Here is a 15,252-nt window from a genome sequence, read left to right as displayed (position 1 = left end):
TTTATACAGGTTCAGGTCCAAGGTATTATTGCCTTTCTTGACAGGCAAAAATGAGCTCTCTGGTGCCATTCTGCATCAATGCCTTTTCCATTCTGCCATGTGATCTGTTTGAGAGATACAAGACAATAAGCTGCATCCTCCTGAGCCCTTACATCTTCTTTGGGCACCATGTGGTTTTTGAAATCTGTTGATAGAGTGTATCACAGCGAGTAGCAAAGTTCAGAGCTGTAAGAAACAAATGCTTGAAAATGTCTGGATGGGAAAAAATATTCTGCTTTTTTGCTATCATCTAATAGCAAGTGATTGTTCACAGCAGAAGCTAGGCTGTGAGCTTTTGTTATTAATCATAGGGATTTTCTCAAATAAAAGCTCCTGGGAAATCCATCATCTTCATCAGCCTTTGTTTCCTCTAGTCCACCATCATTGTGCTGGGATTATGTCCACTCTAACAAAACAGCCAAATATTTCAAACTTTCAGCCAAAACATTGCCACCTAACTCCAACTATTTGGGGAACAATAAGATAACTTATTCTCTGGTTTTCTCACCTCTGCAATCCTTAAAAGCACAGATGGCATTCACCCTTGTATATTACTTCTCTTTAAAAAAAATACATTTTCTCTTACAGTAACACACAGAAAAACAGAGTAGCTGATAGATGTCCAGTAAGAACAAATAATTGTTTAAAGGAGCAGTCAGTATTACTCACCTCCATCTTTTGCTAACAGAAATTAACTGGCCAGAGATCACAAAGTTCTACTCATAAAATCTGAAGATTCTTCAAAAATTGAGAAGCCTTGTTTATGTTTTTGGAACTTGCTTTTATATCATGAAGATTGTTGGTTAATGTGGTATGAATTCTTGAACAAAAATAGTTTACATTGTGCATTAGTGCAGGGACTTTCCTCCCAAGCCAGAAAAGCAAGAAGGTTACTGGTAAAATATGCAGTGAGATACAGTATTCTGAAAACCAAAGTGCAAAAGGGTTTACAAGTATTAAATATGTCAAACTTTAAAGGTCTTGCTACTCTTCTAATACTGTAATGGTTAAAATTTTTTTTGAGCAGTTCCAGATGCTGATGTCCCAATGTTCATATATTCTGAGAGCTGCATTTGGTTTTGCTTAGGCTGGACCTTTTTATCAGATCATTGTTTTGGCTTCAAAGATAGTACTGTGATAACTTACAGACAGCATTTCTGTAGATGAAATTGAGGAGAAATAGAAGTGAAAGGGAAACCTTCACATGAAGGCCAAACTAACCCTTTGGCATCTTGAACCACCAAACAAGTAGAGAAAAAGGCTGCCTTTTAGCAGTTCTCCTTTTTTGGGGGTTGGGGTTATTTTAGTACCAGTTTGGGGGAAAAAAAAACCTGCAGTCTTATGTCTGAAACACTGAAAAAAATGAATGTCAACAACAAAACTTAGAATAGTTTGACCTAATTTATAACTTTTAAATATTGGTTTCACTGATGTTTCTTTATTAGTATGAAAGACAAGTTCTCTCATCATTTTTATCCTGATGCTTTTGCTTTCATAAATCATATATCAAATTGATAAAGAGAAATTCAGAACAGCCCTAGGAAAATTCAACAGGTTGTCAGCTATTTCTTATTCAATAATTTATGAGAACAAGATGTCTCCATTACATAAATAATTCCTTTGCATTTCATTCAATTATGCTGTTGTTTTGATGTTTACTATTGAGAGAAAATGTGGCTTTTGAAGGGCAAAGTGGATATTCTGGGTTGAAATATTTCTTGAGCTCCAGAGACTAGTGATATGTTATTAATATCCATCTGTAACACAGAACATACACATGTAGAAAAATATATTCCTTACCGAACAAGCAATATATGATGTGAACCCAAAAACCAAAGAAAGTAAGTCAGAAATTTTTCTAATAAATACCCCCTCCCTGGAAAAATAGGATTTATTGTAACCCAAGCTTGCCATTTATATTATGTGTGGCAATTAGTGGCAGTGGGGCAACTCTGACTTTAATATATGAAATAAAATTGCCAGTTAATAAAAAATATTTTCCTCATTAGCTACATATGTAATAAGAGGACACTGGGACCTCTGAAGTTGAAATTTTTGCCTTTTTTAACATTCTCCTTATTTCCTCTTGAAAGGGACAGCTGATACTTGGTGCAGGCCATCCCTCTAAAAACTTTGTAAACCTAATGAAATATTTTTTGTGATTTTGTATTGATGACAAAAGATGCAGTCATCAAGGGTTGCATGATATATGCAACAGTAAATCTCATAAAAGCTCATTGAAACAGCTCAAAATTTGTTACAGCATCTAAAATGTTTTGGTAGATACATTTGTTGAACTGACAACCTAAATGAAGTTAAGGACGCATGGCTTTTACGCAGTCTGCAGTGGGAATTTCACTGGCAATCCCAAAGCTTTCAGAGAAGGGCATATATTGACTCGGTCTATGCACAAAAGGGGTGAGTTGGGGACAGTTAAAAAATCCTTTACAAGGTAATAGTTATTTTGTCTGTAATCTGACATACAATCACTGAGTCCTGTCACCTTCTATTGTCTTAATGGTGATTAATCTGTGCACAGTGTTATTTCGATGCCTTAAGTTTTAGCTTTCATATTTTCCAGATTCTGTACTGCATTAGTATAAAACTAATTATATATAGTATATAACTAATTGTATAGTGTATAGCTAATAAGTACTGATTCCCATTTTATATTACTTTTGCTAAGGTTTGTGTTCTACAACACAGGTCTGCATATGTTCCCTTTAATTCTGTGCTCTGTTTCTTAGTGGATACAGCAGCAATGACTTTGGCATTTTGGTACTCTAGGCATATGACTGTCACATCATAGTGCTGCTACAGTGAGTTTTCCTGAATAACTGTAATCTCTAAATTATTATATCATCTAGTATGCAATAGGAAATGCAAGAAACTACAGGTGAGATTTGCCTGGGATGCATATATATTATTGATAGCAAATGTGTTTTATGCACCTCAACAGCAAGATGTTTTCAAAATGTTTAATTCAGTCTGAGGTTTGAGTCTGATTTGCTTCTAAATCCAAAATATGTGCAAGCTCTGTTAATGTTATCTGTCAGCTACTGGATGAATAAGCATATTTCAAAAATTTATTGTCAATAGACAAAATTAGTTGATAGCTTGCATTAGTATGCTGCCAAATTTACTTCTTGATTCCTCTTGCAGCTCAGTATATGCAGCCTTGATTTGATTTTCTGTCATCATAGTTTCATGTGTGTCTGTTCCCCAGATTCACCAGTTTTTAGCCAATGGCGTGTTTCTCCTTGTATGATCTTTTCAAAGTATTCCTCAGCATGTAGCAGATCATACCTAATGCTTTTTTGTTGCAACTTTTAAGCTCATCAGGTTTCCATATAACTGCAAGTGTATCTGCATTCCGGAACTGAGATCTCATGTTTGGATCCCATTGACAGGGCGTAGCTGTTGAACTGTCACACAACTCTGTTTCATATCACAGCTAACAGGAGAAGCACACAAAAATATGTGTATGATGACCAAAGATACATATCATAAAAGCACATTTTATGTCCCTTTAATAGTAACATTTTGTCTAAGTGTAGTCAGTGAAGCTGAAAGATTATTCATTGTATTATTAAACTGGTATCTGGAGCACTTCAGGTAGACATCACTCTATCTCCCAATTACTATATTTATAGAATCATAGAATGTTAAAGGTTGGGAGGGACCTTAAGGGTCATGAAGTCCCAAAAGCCCTCTGCCTGTTAGGCAGGGATACCTCCCACTAGACCTCCCTTAGATGCTCAAAGGCCTATCCAACCTGGCCTTGAACACCAGCAGGGTTGGGGCATCCCTAGCCTCCCTGGACAACCTGTACCACTGCCTCACCACCTTCACAGTAAAGAATCTTTTCCTAATATCCAGCCTAAATTTGTCATCTTTCCATTTGTACGCATTCCTCCTTGTCCTATCACTACAGCTCCTGATGAAGAGTACCTCTCCAGCTTCCTAGTAGGCCTCCTTCAGATACTGGAAAGTTGCTGTGAGGTCTCCGCTCAACATCCTCTCTTCTTCAGGATGAACAGCTGCACCTTTTTCAGCCTGTCTTTGTAAGAAAAGTGCTTCAGTCCTCTTATCAATTTTGTGGGCCTCCTCTGGAATTGCTCCAACAGTTCCTTGTTGACAGATTCTGCACCATAGAATTCTGCATTTGGTCCCATGAATGTCATTTATGATTGCTTTAGATTAGAAAATGGATTGGAATTACAGATTAGGTGACAATAGCCACGTTCTAGTTCTCCTGACGTCATTCAAGGGTTTCCCCCATATACTGAGGACAGTTTAGGAGTTCAGTGCTGTTTGCCCTGCAACTGCTAACTACAAATAGGCCATCAGCTGTGCTTTATTTGTGCCTCAGATCGAACAACACTTAGTTAGTTTACAGCTGATGCAGTTGTGCAGCCAATGGTGAGATCTTCTGTTTGCTCAGGCTGCCAGACAACCACGCATGCTGATGTGAGAGGTAACTGCCAAATCTGAATTGTTGCCTTTACTGATGTAGATAGTAATGAACTATAATTACCATTTGGCTTTCCATATGTCACTAAAAAATTCATGTAATTAACTCCATATTTAAGTATGATTCATCTATGCAAAATTAAATGTGTCTACTGGTTCCAGGAGCCTTAGGATTCCTCAGGATTTCAATTGCTTTGCTAATTTGTTCAAGGTAGGGGGTTATGCTAATTTTGCAATGCTTTAGATGACCTATTTCTTTATAATTTATTTATTCAGGGATTTCTGTTTATCATCTAAGAGTGTTCTTAAAAGATACATAAAAAAACACAATTTAAAAAATAAGCCAAAAAATTGTAAAATTTACTCCAGTTTTGGTACATATAGATTTTAAGTCTTAAAGTTTGATATAAGTAATTTGGATAGCTATTCCACATTATATATTCTTCTAAAATACAAAAAATCCCCAAACAAAACAGCAACAAAAAACCCCAAAAACCAAAATAAAAAAACCCCAAACAAACAAAAAACCAAAACCAAACAAAAACCCCAAACAAACAAAAAAAAACCTCCAACATTTTGTACTGTTTATTTGTAAAAAAAAATATTTCAATTGTCCTAGATTGAAATTTCAGGTTTTGACTTTATGAAAAATTTTTAGATCTTAAAAATTCTTACTGAATGGACAACTACTAATTTGACTAATGTCTCTATTCAATCACTGAATTGTCCTTCTCAAGCCCAATGAGGGTGAAAGAACCATGAGGTGTTCAGAATGAGAAAAAACCTCTCTAAAAACTTCCTAGCAAACTGATAAAACATGTTAGCTTTGTTTTTAACCATGTGGTTACCATATGTGCCATTTTCCCCAGATCATAATATTTCCATTTTTTCTGATTCAGTTGTTCCTGAGCTGACAGAGGTGCAGCTGTTGAGTTTCACCTTGATTTGGTTCCCCTTCCACTCATACTCATACATTATACCCTGGATTCAAATATCATTGTAGATTCTCTAAAAAACTTGTTGCTTAACAGTGACATTTTTGATTTGTCCCTGTGATCATATCCCCCAGGGAGAATGAGAGTATAGCCATATATTGCCTATGTTACATGTAATCTATTGAGAACAAAAAATTGCCAAAGGGACATCACTTGTCACAGCTTAAAATAATGAATTTCTTTAGTGAGACTAGTGCACTCTTTGAACTTCATAACTGCATGCACAGTTGCAGAAAATAAATTGCATGAATTTGGAGAGCTTTGCAAATATTGCAGCAGTGTTTTGTGGACTGGATATGCTATAGGACCAATGAAGACTACAGATGCACACATACTGCTTTAGTGACAGGCTGAGATAATATCAAATCCTTGAAAAAATTAAATGTGAAGGTTAAATTAATGTTTCCACCAGAACCTATTGTATTTTTTAATCAGAAATGATGGGCAGACCTATGAGTACCAATAAACAACTAATTTTTTACCAGTAAAGTAACAGATCAAAGGTAAACACATGAACAATTCAAGCTGTTTTGCAAATTATTGTTCACAGCTTTCATAAAGTAAGAATAACAACTTGACCATAACAAAGATGTGGGAATCTAAAATTTCAAAATACCCTAGGAATTAAGATAAATAAATAAAGAAGAACAACGCTCCACAAATCCAGTCTGAATTACAGACAAATGTACAGCGTTTACAAATTTTTTCAAGCATTCCCAAATGTAGAGTAAATCAAGTCATATTGAAAAGGCAGCCTTGGTGAATATGTGAGGCATTGTGTGAGTAGATTAGTAGGAATTCTGAAAAATGTAGAAATACTGTCAATGTTACACTTAAAAGCACTGTAACTAAATGGTGATCAGATTGAATCACTGTAGTGTGGAGCAAATTAAATTGGGGAACTTGAAGGAGACCTACCCATGTGTATATAAAGTACATTTAACAGAAAGAACTCTTACTGAGCTGTTATCTAGGCACTTAGTGAGGTCTTGCTGTAAACAAGAGGGCAGCAGATGACTGGGTTTATTTAAATTAAAAGTCAGAAAGAGTGAAATTCAAATGATTGAACCAAGGGCCAACAATGTACCTCTATTACCAGAAGCTGATAGTAGAAAATTTTAATGGAAAGTCTTTTTCCGTATTGCATCTCATTCTGTGAGATGGGCCACTTTTAAGGATTTATACTGCTAGTCCCACACAGTATTGCAAATATTTGTGATTAATATGACAACATTGCCTAAAGGTGTTTGGTTAGACTCTGAGGAAAGTGTTGCCAGAACATCTACCCTGAAATACGGGCACCTCCGTCATCAGAAAACAGTGAATGTGTTATCATAGCTGGGATGGGTGACCATCTCTCTCTGCCCACTGAAACTTTTGCCACCTCAGACACTCCTAGGCAAATGTCACAAGTAATGGCATTTATATTCTTGAGATTTGCAAGTGGGTCCATAACTTGCTTCTGCTAAGAGAGTCAACTTAAAATGTGCAAGATGTGTGAGTCACGTCTTGCAACATCTCTGCTGTTTGTAAGCTGTATTTGCTATCCTTGATAGGCATTGCACCATTTTCTGGAGCCGAGTAGCACTTGAGACATCAAATTGCACTGACTTTCTTTTTATTTTGTTTATCTTTTCTGCCAGAAGCTCCTGATGCTTCTAATATCAGTGTCCAGCAGTGCAGCGTTTCTTTTGACTGAAGCTAAGTACCAGGGATATGTGCCATCTGGGCACATATTTTAACTGAATGTTTTATTAGAATCTGATTGAAAAACCTTGATCAGTTGCCATTTTCTGAAGCTGCAATAGTAAAAACCTGTACTTCATTGCAAACTGCTTGAATCCACTGAAAAAATTTCGCTATTATGTAAAGACTGCCACTTTGGGAAAAGTTAATCTGCTGTACATAAGCATACATTAGGTTTTGGGGTTTTTTTTAGTAACATCATGTAAAAAACTAGAGTTATTATCCAGAAAAATTTGTTACAGGCAAAATAAATTAATCTCTTTCAAATTCACTACCTAAATGTGCTCTTTCTCTCAACTTGGCCTACAGTTTTGCATATGAAATAAAAGTTTTCCTAATGTTCCTCTAAGGACAACCTAAAATATCTCTGGACCTTCTCTTACATTTCTTTTGCCTCCACCTAAGTTTCATATGCTCTTTTCCACTATTTTCCATTAAAACCTGTTTTTCTATCCATAGATCTCACCCAGTTCCAAGAAAGACCCCTTATAATGGTATTAAGATTTCAGAATGCACTGTCCCTGACATCTCCGACTAGTCACTTCAGATATTTTCTGTCATGTCTGACATTCAACTTTATATCTAGAAATCATTATTCAGATTTCATCTGAACATAAACAAATTTTTTACTGTACTGATATTGATTTTCTATCTTTCAACTTTTATACCTTACCTGGACACTGGAATACGTATCTGAAGTCTCTGCATCTCTTCCAAAAATCTCTTTTCAAATGTTACTTTTTTGTCTGGAGTGTAGAAAACAAAAAAGAAAAAGAATCAGATACATTATATGTTTGATCATTTTTTTTTAAGGGGGAAATAGTTTTCCTTTTTGTTTCCCATTGTTTTTCATATACTGTTAGGGCCCCAGTTTGTGAACTGTTCTACCTTGTAGGACCTGCAACTTAAAGGTATGAGCACATGAGTTCTTTAACGCTGAGATATCAGTCATCACTCCCTGCAACACTGCCTGCTTTGCTATGGGTTATTCCTAAGGTAACAGTGTCAGACCCAATGTCTTTGTCTTGACTCGACCACTCTCTTGCTCCAGCTAAGAAATGTAATTTTGCATTGTTTTCCAAATGTTGGGTTTCTACTTGAAGCTCTTTGGGTAGGATTTTCTGGATGCCATCTCTGAACTGCCCAGATCCTTCTACCTCTGCCCTCTTGAGGTCATTTGCATTTGCAATTTTGAGCAGTGTATCAGAACGCTATTAACCTACTTTAAAGAGTCTGTGCTGACAAACATATCAACGATTTTTAACTGTTTTATCAAAGTTTATATTTGAATCTTCAAAGAGTCTTTACCCAAGTTTTGGTTTCAGATCCTGCTTAGAGATCCTGTCAGAGACAGTGCCTGAAACCCTTAGATACTTCTTCCTTTTGCCAGTAACTCTTCTATACATTTACATCTTCATGAAGCCTGTTTTAAAAACATGCCATTCCTTTTTTGCTTTTGTGTCATCTTTGGTACTTTTCCAAGGACTGAAGTAACTGCATTGTTTCTTTTGCCTAAGCTTAACTGGAAGCAATGAAAAACCTCTATTACTTCAGAAATTGCTATTATGAGAAATAAATTTCAGATTAATATTCTTTTTGATGGAAAACTCTCTTCATCATTACAACTAATGCTGTCTTTACCACTGTTTTCTGGAGAATTTAATTCACAATGGGTCTCTTAAGTGTTAGAGTTGAACTAAAAATATTATTGACCTGATCTTCATTTCTACTTTACTCCAGCTTACGTAGGTGTGAGCTCTGTGCAAGGTTAGCAGTCTGGCTCATGCTACAGCTTCATGCTGGCTCAAAACTTTGGCTGAATTCTTGAGGTGAGAGAAGGCAGGGAAGGTATCACCACCCTACTTGTCACTCAACTATTCTTATCCATATCCATATCCATACTTCTCTCCTTTCAGCATTTAATTCTTCAGTTCTGATATCATCTCATACAGTCAAAGACCGTTTTGTCATTCACACCAGGAGATGCTGAGTAGATCCAAGAGTACAAACCTTGGAAGGCAATTCCCTGGAGGATTGTACTCACACTCAATCTGCACCAACGGCAGGTTGTATTAGCAGGCCATGAGTGGAAGAGCACAGTCAAGGACAGTGCTTGACAGGCCAGTGTGCACTTGGGAAAAAACATGCTTTACCCATCGTTTCCACTCCGTCACTATTTCTTTTCAGACTCAGCTATCTGAAAGGAAAAGCTGGATATTTTCTCAGATACTGTATGTGGCAAATTACAGCTTTGCAGAGGGTAATACTGTGTGCACATATACTGAAGACTGGTACAGGGGAATTAGACAGTAAATCATTATTTATTGCCAAATAAGTCTCACTTCTATGGGGCTAATAAAAATCAAGTGATGAAGTTCTGGAGATGACTAGATTCAGTTTTGTGGCAGTAACAACACACGTCCAGATAAAATTCTGTCTTCCTACTTTAGACTTTCCAGGTGGCTTTTATAATTTTTCAATTAATCTTGTTTTTCAGAAACATGCAACCTGATCTAAGCTTCAGAGCACCTAAGTGAGAAATTATTGGTCTGATTTTCATGACCACTGAGTATATCAGGGTCTTACTTTTGAAAATTATCTCACATTGAGAAATAAAATAAAGATAAAATAAAGAGCATCTAGCTTTAGATACACAATAATACGTCTAACCTGTATGTTACCTCATTAGTAATATTTTTTACGGCATCAGGATTACTTCTTTAAGAGATAATAGCTGTCAATTTCAATACTTTAAAATCAATTAATTGGAGTAGACAAGTGATATGTTTCTCTCTTCTTCTGAAATAAATGAAAAAATACAGAATACCCTCTTAAAGAATCACTTAAATGCCTCTGTTTATTGCATTACATTAAACCTAAAGCCATACATATTTGACAAAAGGTTGCAGGCAGGGAATTTCCTACAAAAGTCATTAATGTTTGCAAATTCTTGGCTATTACAACATATTGACTGTCAAGATATGCTGTGAGGGCTCATTTGTTTCTATATCTGTGAGGAAGTAGTGAAATATATTATGTACATTTTTTCTGCTGAGTTTTTCCACCTTACAGCATATTTTCTGATTACTATCAGGTGGAAGAGGCAACTTAGAAGTGTGATCTCTTTTGGGGGTCTATATTGTCAAGGGACACCAAGAAAGAGAGGAGGGAACTCCAAATATAACAGATAAATCTGAATGTGTTTATTCCATGGCTTCCCACCTCTTTTGTCAGAGAAAAGACTGAAAATCTGTTTCTGCATATGTTTCCCATTGAATTCAAGACATAGTAATGCATAAACCATAGCAAAATTTTTCAAGTCACTATTGCTTATCACAAATTAATGAGAACAACTGTGTGTACTCTCCACATTTTAGTTGATGTATAAACAGAGCAGTGGGGTTAATTGTGAAAACTGTTTACTTTTGAGAGGGGAATAAAACCCACTCAGATGCTGACTTTTTTCAAGCTGTGATTTTCTTTTCCTCCATAGCACATATGCCTTGCTACAATCTGGCAAACATACCCATAAAAAAATCAAACCCAAAAATTTTTTTTACAGCTTGCAGTAGAAACTATGAATTCATGTAAATTACATATAGTTTCTCTTCTCTATAAAAGTATCAAAATTGCTCATTAAATATTGGCCCCAAGACTGTGCTGGCATATGTACTTACAGCTAGTCACAAGCAAGGAAAAGAAGCATGCTCAGTTTGAGTGAACTTTACAGTCTGATAAAACAGAAATCTGGTTTAATAATATTTGACTTATGTGAGATGTAGTGTGCAGAGCCAATAGCCTAAAACTTATGTTTCTCTACTGAGAGCATTGTTATTAAATATAATACCTGCCAAGTACTGTCTCAGTTGCATGCCCAGTGTTTCTCACCACTGTTTTCTCTGCAATAATGGCCTCTCGTATTGATTTATGTACATTTACCTAGTTCTCCAAGGGTATCCATACCTTCAGACATGAAATAAATCTGGTATTTGGCTAACTACAAGGGTTTAAATGAATCAGGTTTTTTTTTTTTTTTTTTTAAATGTATCTTGGCCTAAGTGGTAAATAGACCAAATATTAAAATACATATTTTATAGTACATTACTTACATAATTTTTGAGCAAGTCCTGGAAATATTTCTCCAGCACTGTTTAATTTCTGCCTATTTGGGACCTAAATGATGCTGCAGAGCAGAGTTGGATCACTCACCTCAGAATGATATGGTTTGCTAGGACCTTTCTAGGCCAAGCAGGGGGAGAAGACAAAGCTCTTCTCAGAAGACAACTCTGGAAAATCCAATGGAAAAGAAGAATTAGACTGAGGCAAAGCTGCATCCTGATCTACTGAGGTGTTTTGCCAGTTTGACTGAGAGGCAGCCCAGCAACAATCTGACCAACTGTGCTACCTCCAGCCTCCCACCTCTCATTATAAATGAACCAATCATTCTTCTTGGATAGTGGAGGTACATGATATTCGATGTATCCATACCTCTGTGGAGTCACAGTAAGTACCTTTATAAATTCTTTGCAAAAATAAGGTCACTGGATTCAGTGGAATTCGTAAAATCATGGAATCACAGAATGGTTTGGGTCACAAGTGATCTTAAACATCACCCAGTCCCAAGCCCTGCCATGAGCAGTGGCACATTCTGCCAGATCAGGTTGCTCAAAGTCCCATCTAATCTGGCCTTGAGTACTTCCAGGGATGGGGCATCCACAGCTTCTCTGGGCAAGCTTTCCTAGTGCCTCACCACCCTCACAGTAAATAATTTATTCCTAATGTCTAATCTAAACCTACCCACTTCCAGTCTAATGCCATTACCACTTGTCCTTTCATTACCTTCCTGTGTAAAAAGTCCCTCATCAATGGTCATGTAAAGGTTTTTATCTATCAAGCGTTTCCCAAAATACAATCATAAATGAGCAAATTTGTACCAGGACTAAGAGAATAATGTTAAGGAAAGAAAATTACAAATGCAGAAATATTTGAACAAAATATTCTGTATAAACCTAAGAAGAGATCAATTCTTTATGTGACTGACTGCAAAATATTTCTTTTCATCTTGCTTCCCTTCTGCATCTAAGGGCTCCATGAAGAAAGGCCTATGACACTACTTGTTATGTGAATGGTATTTCAACAGTTCTTTGTAATGTAATTTTGGGTCCCAGGTCACTAACTACATCAGTATATAGAGAACAGACTGTTTTCTTGCTTTTCCTGCCTTCCACATCCTCTGCTGAAAGACATGCCTTGCCCTGAGTTTTACATTCCTAACAAAACCCTTCATCCCACGCAGAGCTCAGCATCTTAGCCCCTCAAGCAATGGTAGACTTTTCTTACATTGCTTCCTTTTGCAGTGGCCTCAAAATGTTTATGACCCAAGAGCTGTTTGGTCTTGTCAGCCACATTTCTCAGTCAGTGGCTACAGATTTCAGCTTTAGATTCCCCATGTTACCCAGGAGTGAGAAGGGACATGCCTGATTTCTTCAGCAATATTTAATGAAACTGAAACTGGTGCTTCTTCAGTTGCTGTTGCTTTTACAGCACTGACATTTCCTGGCTTAGTGGTCCAGTGGATAAAGTAATGAATTGGGAGTCACAATGAAAACCTATGCCTCTGAATCCTATTATTTCAAATTATCTTAAATTTTTTGTGGAGCAGTGGACACATGATGAGGAATTCATTAGCTGTAATTAAATAATCTAGAATTTGGTGTCTCACTCTGAATAAGAATCCACAGGTTTCTTTACCAAGCAATGGAGGCACATAAGCTCCTACAGGGCAATTCATTTCCTAGCGACATATGTCTGCAATGGGTCCTGTGCACAGTTCTGTTCATTAGCCAAGGGAACTCATCACAGGAGCCCAGATTTAGACATGTGATTTTTAGAAATCTAAATTTCCTCAAGACTTTAATTCACTTTGATGGTAATTTAAGAAATATTTCAAATTTGTAAAAATGTCAGCACATACTATTTCTAGTTCTTCGATTCCCTCCTGTGAAAAAAAAAAAAAATTGAAATGTTGTTAAGGTTCCACGTTATCACTGTAACGATATTCCCAGCATTAACCAAAAAAAAACCAAAAAAAAATCATCATGGTGTTGCTTGGTATTAAAAGTTTATATTTGTAAACCCCAGCATTTTTAATCTTCAAATTACTCATATTGAAAAGACAAAAATTGGTGGAAACATAAACTAAACCAAGTAAACTCAGAAGGAGATGTTTCACTGAAAGAGCTCTGAATATATAGAATAAATAATTGAAGAGAAGACTGAGGCTGAGAAGTGAAAATTAGTTCAAAAGAGCCTTATATATCCTTCTTCAGCACAAAAAAGGTCAAGTCATAGAATGAAAAGACAGGAAAGTGGGATTAAGATTCACCAAAAAAATTAGACATGCTGGACCAGATATTTTTTCCTGTTTGTAAATTCCACGTTTTCAACAGAAAATGAGGTGACTACACAGATGGTCTGTGTTACTCCCACATCCTTTGAAATTCAGTTTCTAAAAATGTCACCTTGTTCTGTATCCTCTCATGTAGTATGAAGTGTATACACTGTTTCCCAACATGTTCACATGCATTTTGATGTCAAGAATGGTCTATTTCATTAGCCGTGTTCATGGAAAAAATTGTGTAAGAACGGGGATATAAACATTAATAGGATCAGATTCTGCTGTTAAGATCTGTGTGAAAGAAGGCTGCTGGTATCTAAGTCACAGTGTCCACATTAGTATGCAATTTCACCCCAAAAGAATAAATCATTTGGTGTTGAGGCTGCTGTATTTTTGTTCAGTGGTGTTCTGGAGTTCTAGATTGGTCTAGGAAAAAAAAAATCCTTCTAACTGCGTTATCAAAGCTGTCTGAATGCCCTAGCTTGGATACTAAACAAACGAAGTAGCCTGTTAGCATGGGAAAACATTACATACAGAATGGAACATACAGTTTGGGTTGATTTAGAAGGAATCCATCGATTGCATACCACAACAGGTTTTCAAGTGGATTAAACATGGAGTATCTCTATCCTGCTGGTCCAGATCAAAATATGCATGAAAATGTAGTCTTTGTTCCCAGGTTCAGTCAACTACATCAAGTGGTTTCTGATTTGCTCCATCTTACCAGACACTGCTTCACTATGGAAAGTGCTTTTGGATATTGTCTGATGTTCATAACATCATTAAATTAAAAGAACAGAAAGCACTTAGGAAGTCCAAGTTATTCTACAAAAAAAGTCTCGTGTTTGGGTTAGGCTGTGCTCCTGATCTTAGACTGATTACTGGCAACAGAAGCAGTCTTAGAGCTCAGAGAATCTGTACCAAATTTGTCCTACATTTTTTCTCTGGAATTGGAGCCAGCAGTCGCCAGTTCCCCTTCACCCACTATCCATTCTCGTGGCATAAATGAAAAGGAAGCACATTCCTTTCTGATAGCACAGACCTGAGGATGTGTGCAGTTTATGACCATTAGGAAAATACCGCAAATAACAAGAGCCTAAATATAAAAAATTATATTGAGATTTTCTATCAGATAAGATTCCTTGCAACTACTTCTCTTTCTCCCAGTGTCAGTATCTTCTTTAGCTTTTCCTTCTAAATTGTGAACCAAGATACACATTTGTTTTCACCACTCCACAAGATGTCCATAGGCAGACCACTACCTCACCCTTCTACACAGTTTAGAAAATGCTTTGCAGACATTATGTACCTGGAGACACTCAGTCCTGTGTTCTGTCTGCATTTGGGCTCACTGTCTCCCAGTAATTGTGCCACATATTCTTGCAGGCTACAGTACTTCTTTTTCCAATGGCACTCTTTCCTTAAGAGGGGAAATCTTGGCTATAGGAGCAAGATTTCCTGCTGTGTTTACAGCAGCAAAGAGTTGTAGTGAGGTGTGGTTCCCAGTTCCAGACAGTTATGGGCAAGGGATCAAAGCTCCAGTGATGCCCTGTGGAGAAGAAGGACATGGCTCTACCTTCATTTCACTCAGACTTAACGCGT

This window comes from Anomalospiza imberbis, chromosome 1 (assembly GCF_031753505.1).
Source record: "Anomalospiza imberbis isolate Cuckoo-Finch-1a 21T00152 chromosome 1, ASM3175350v1, whole genome shotgun sequence".
In the NCBI taxonomy this organism is placed as follows: Eukaryota; Metazoa; Chordata; class Aves; order Passeriformes; family Viduidae; genus Anomalospiza; species Anomalospiza imberbis.
Note: the sequence above shows the minus strand (reverse complement) of the source record.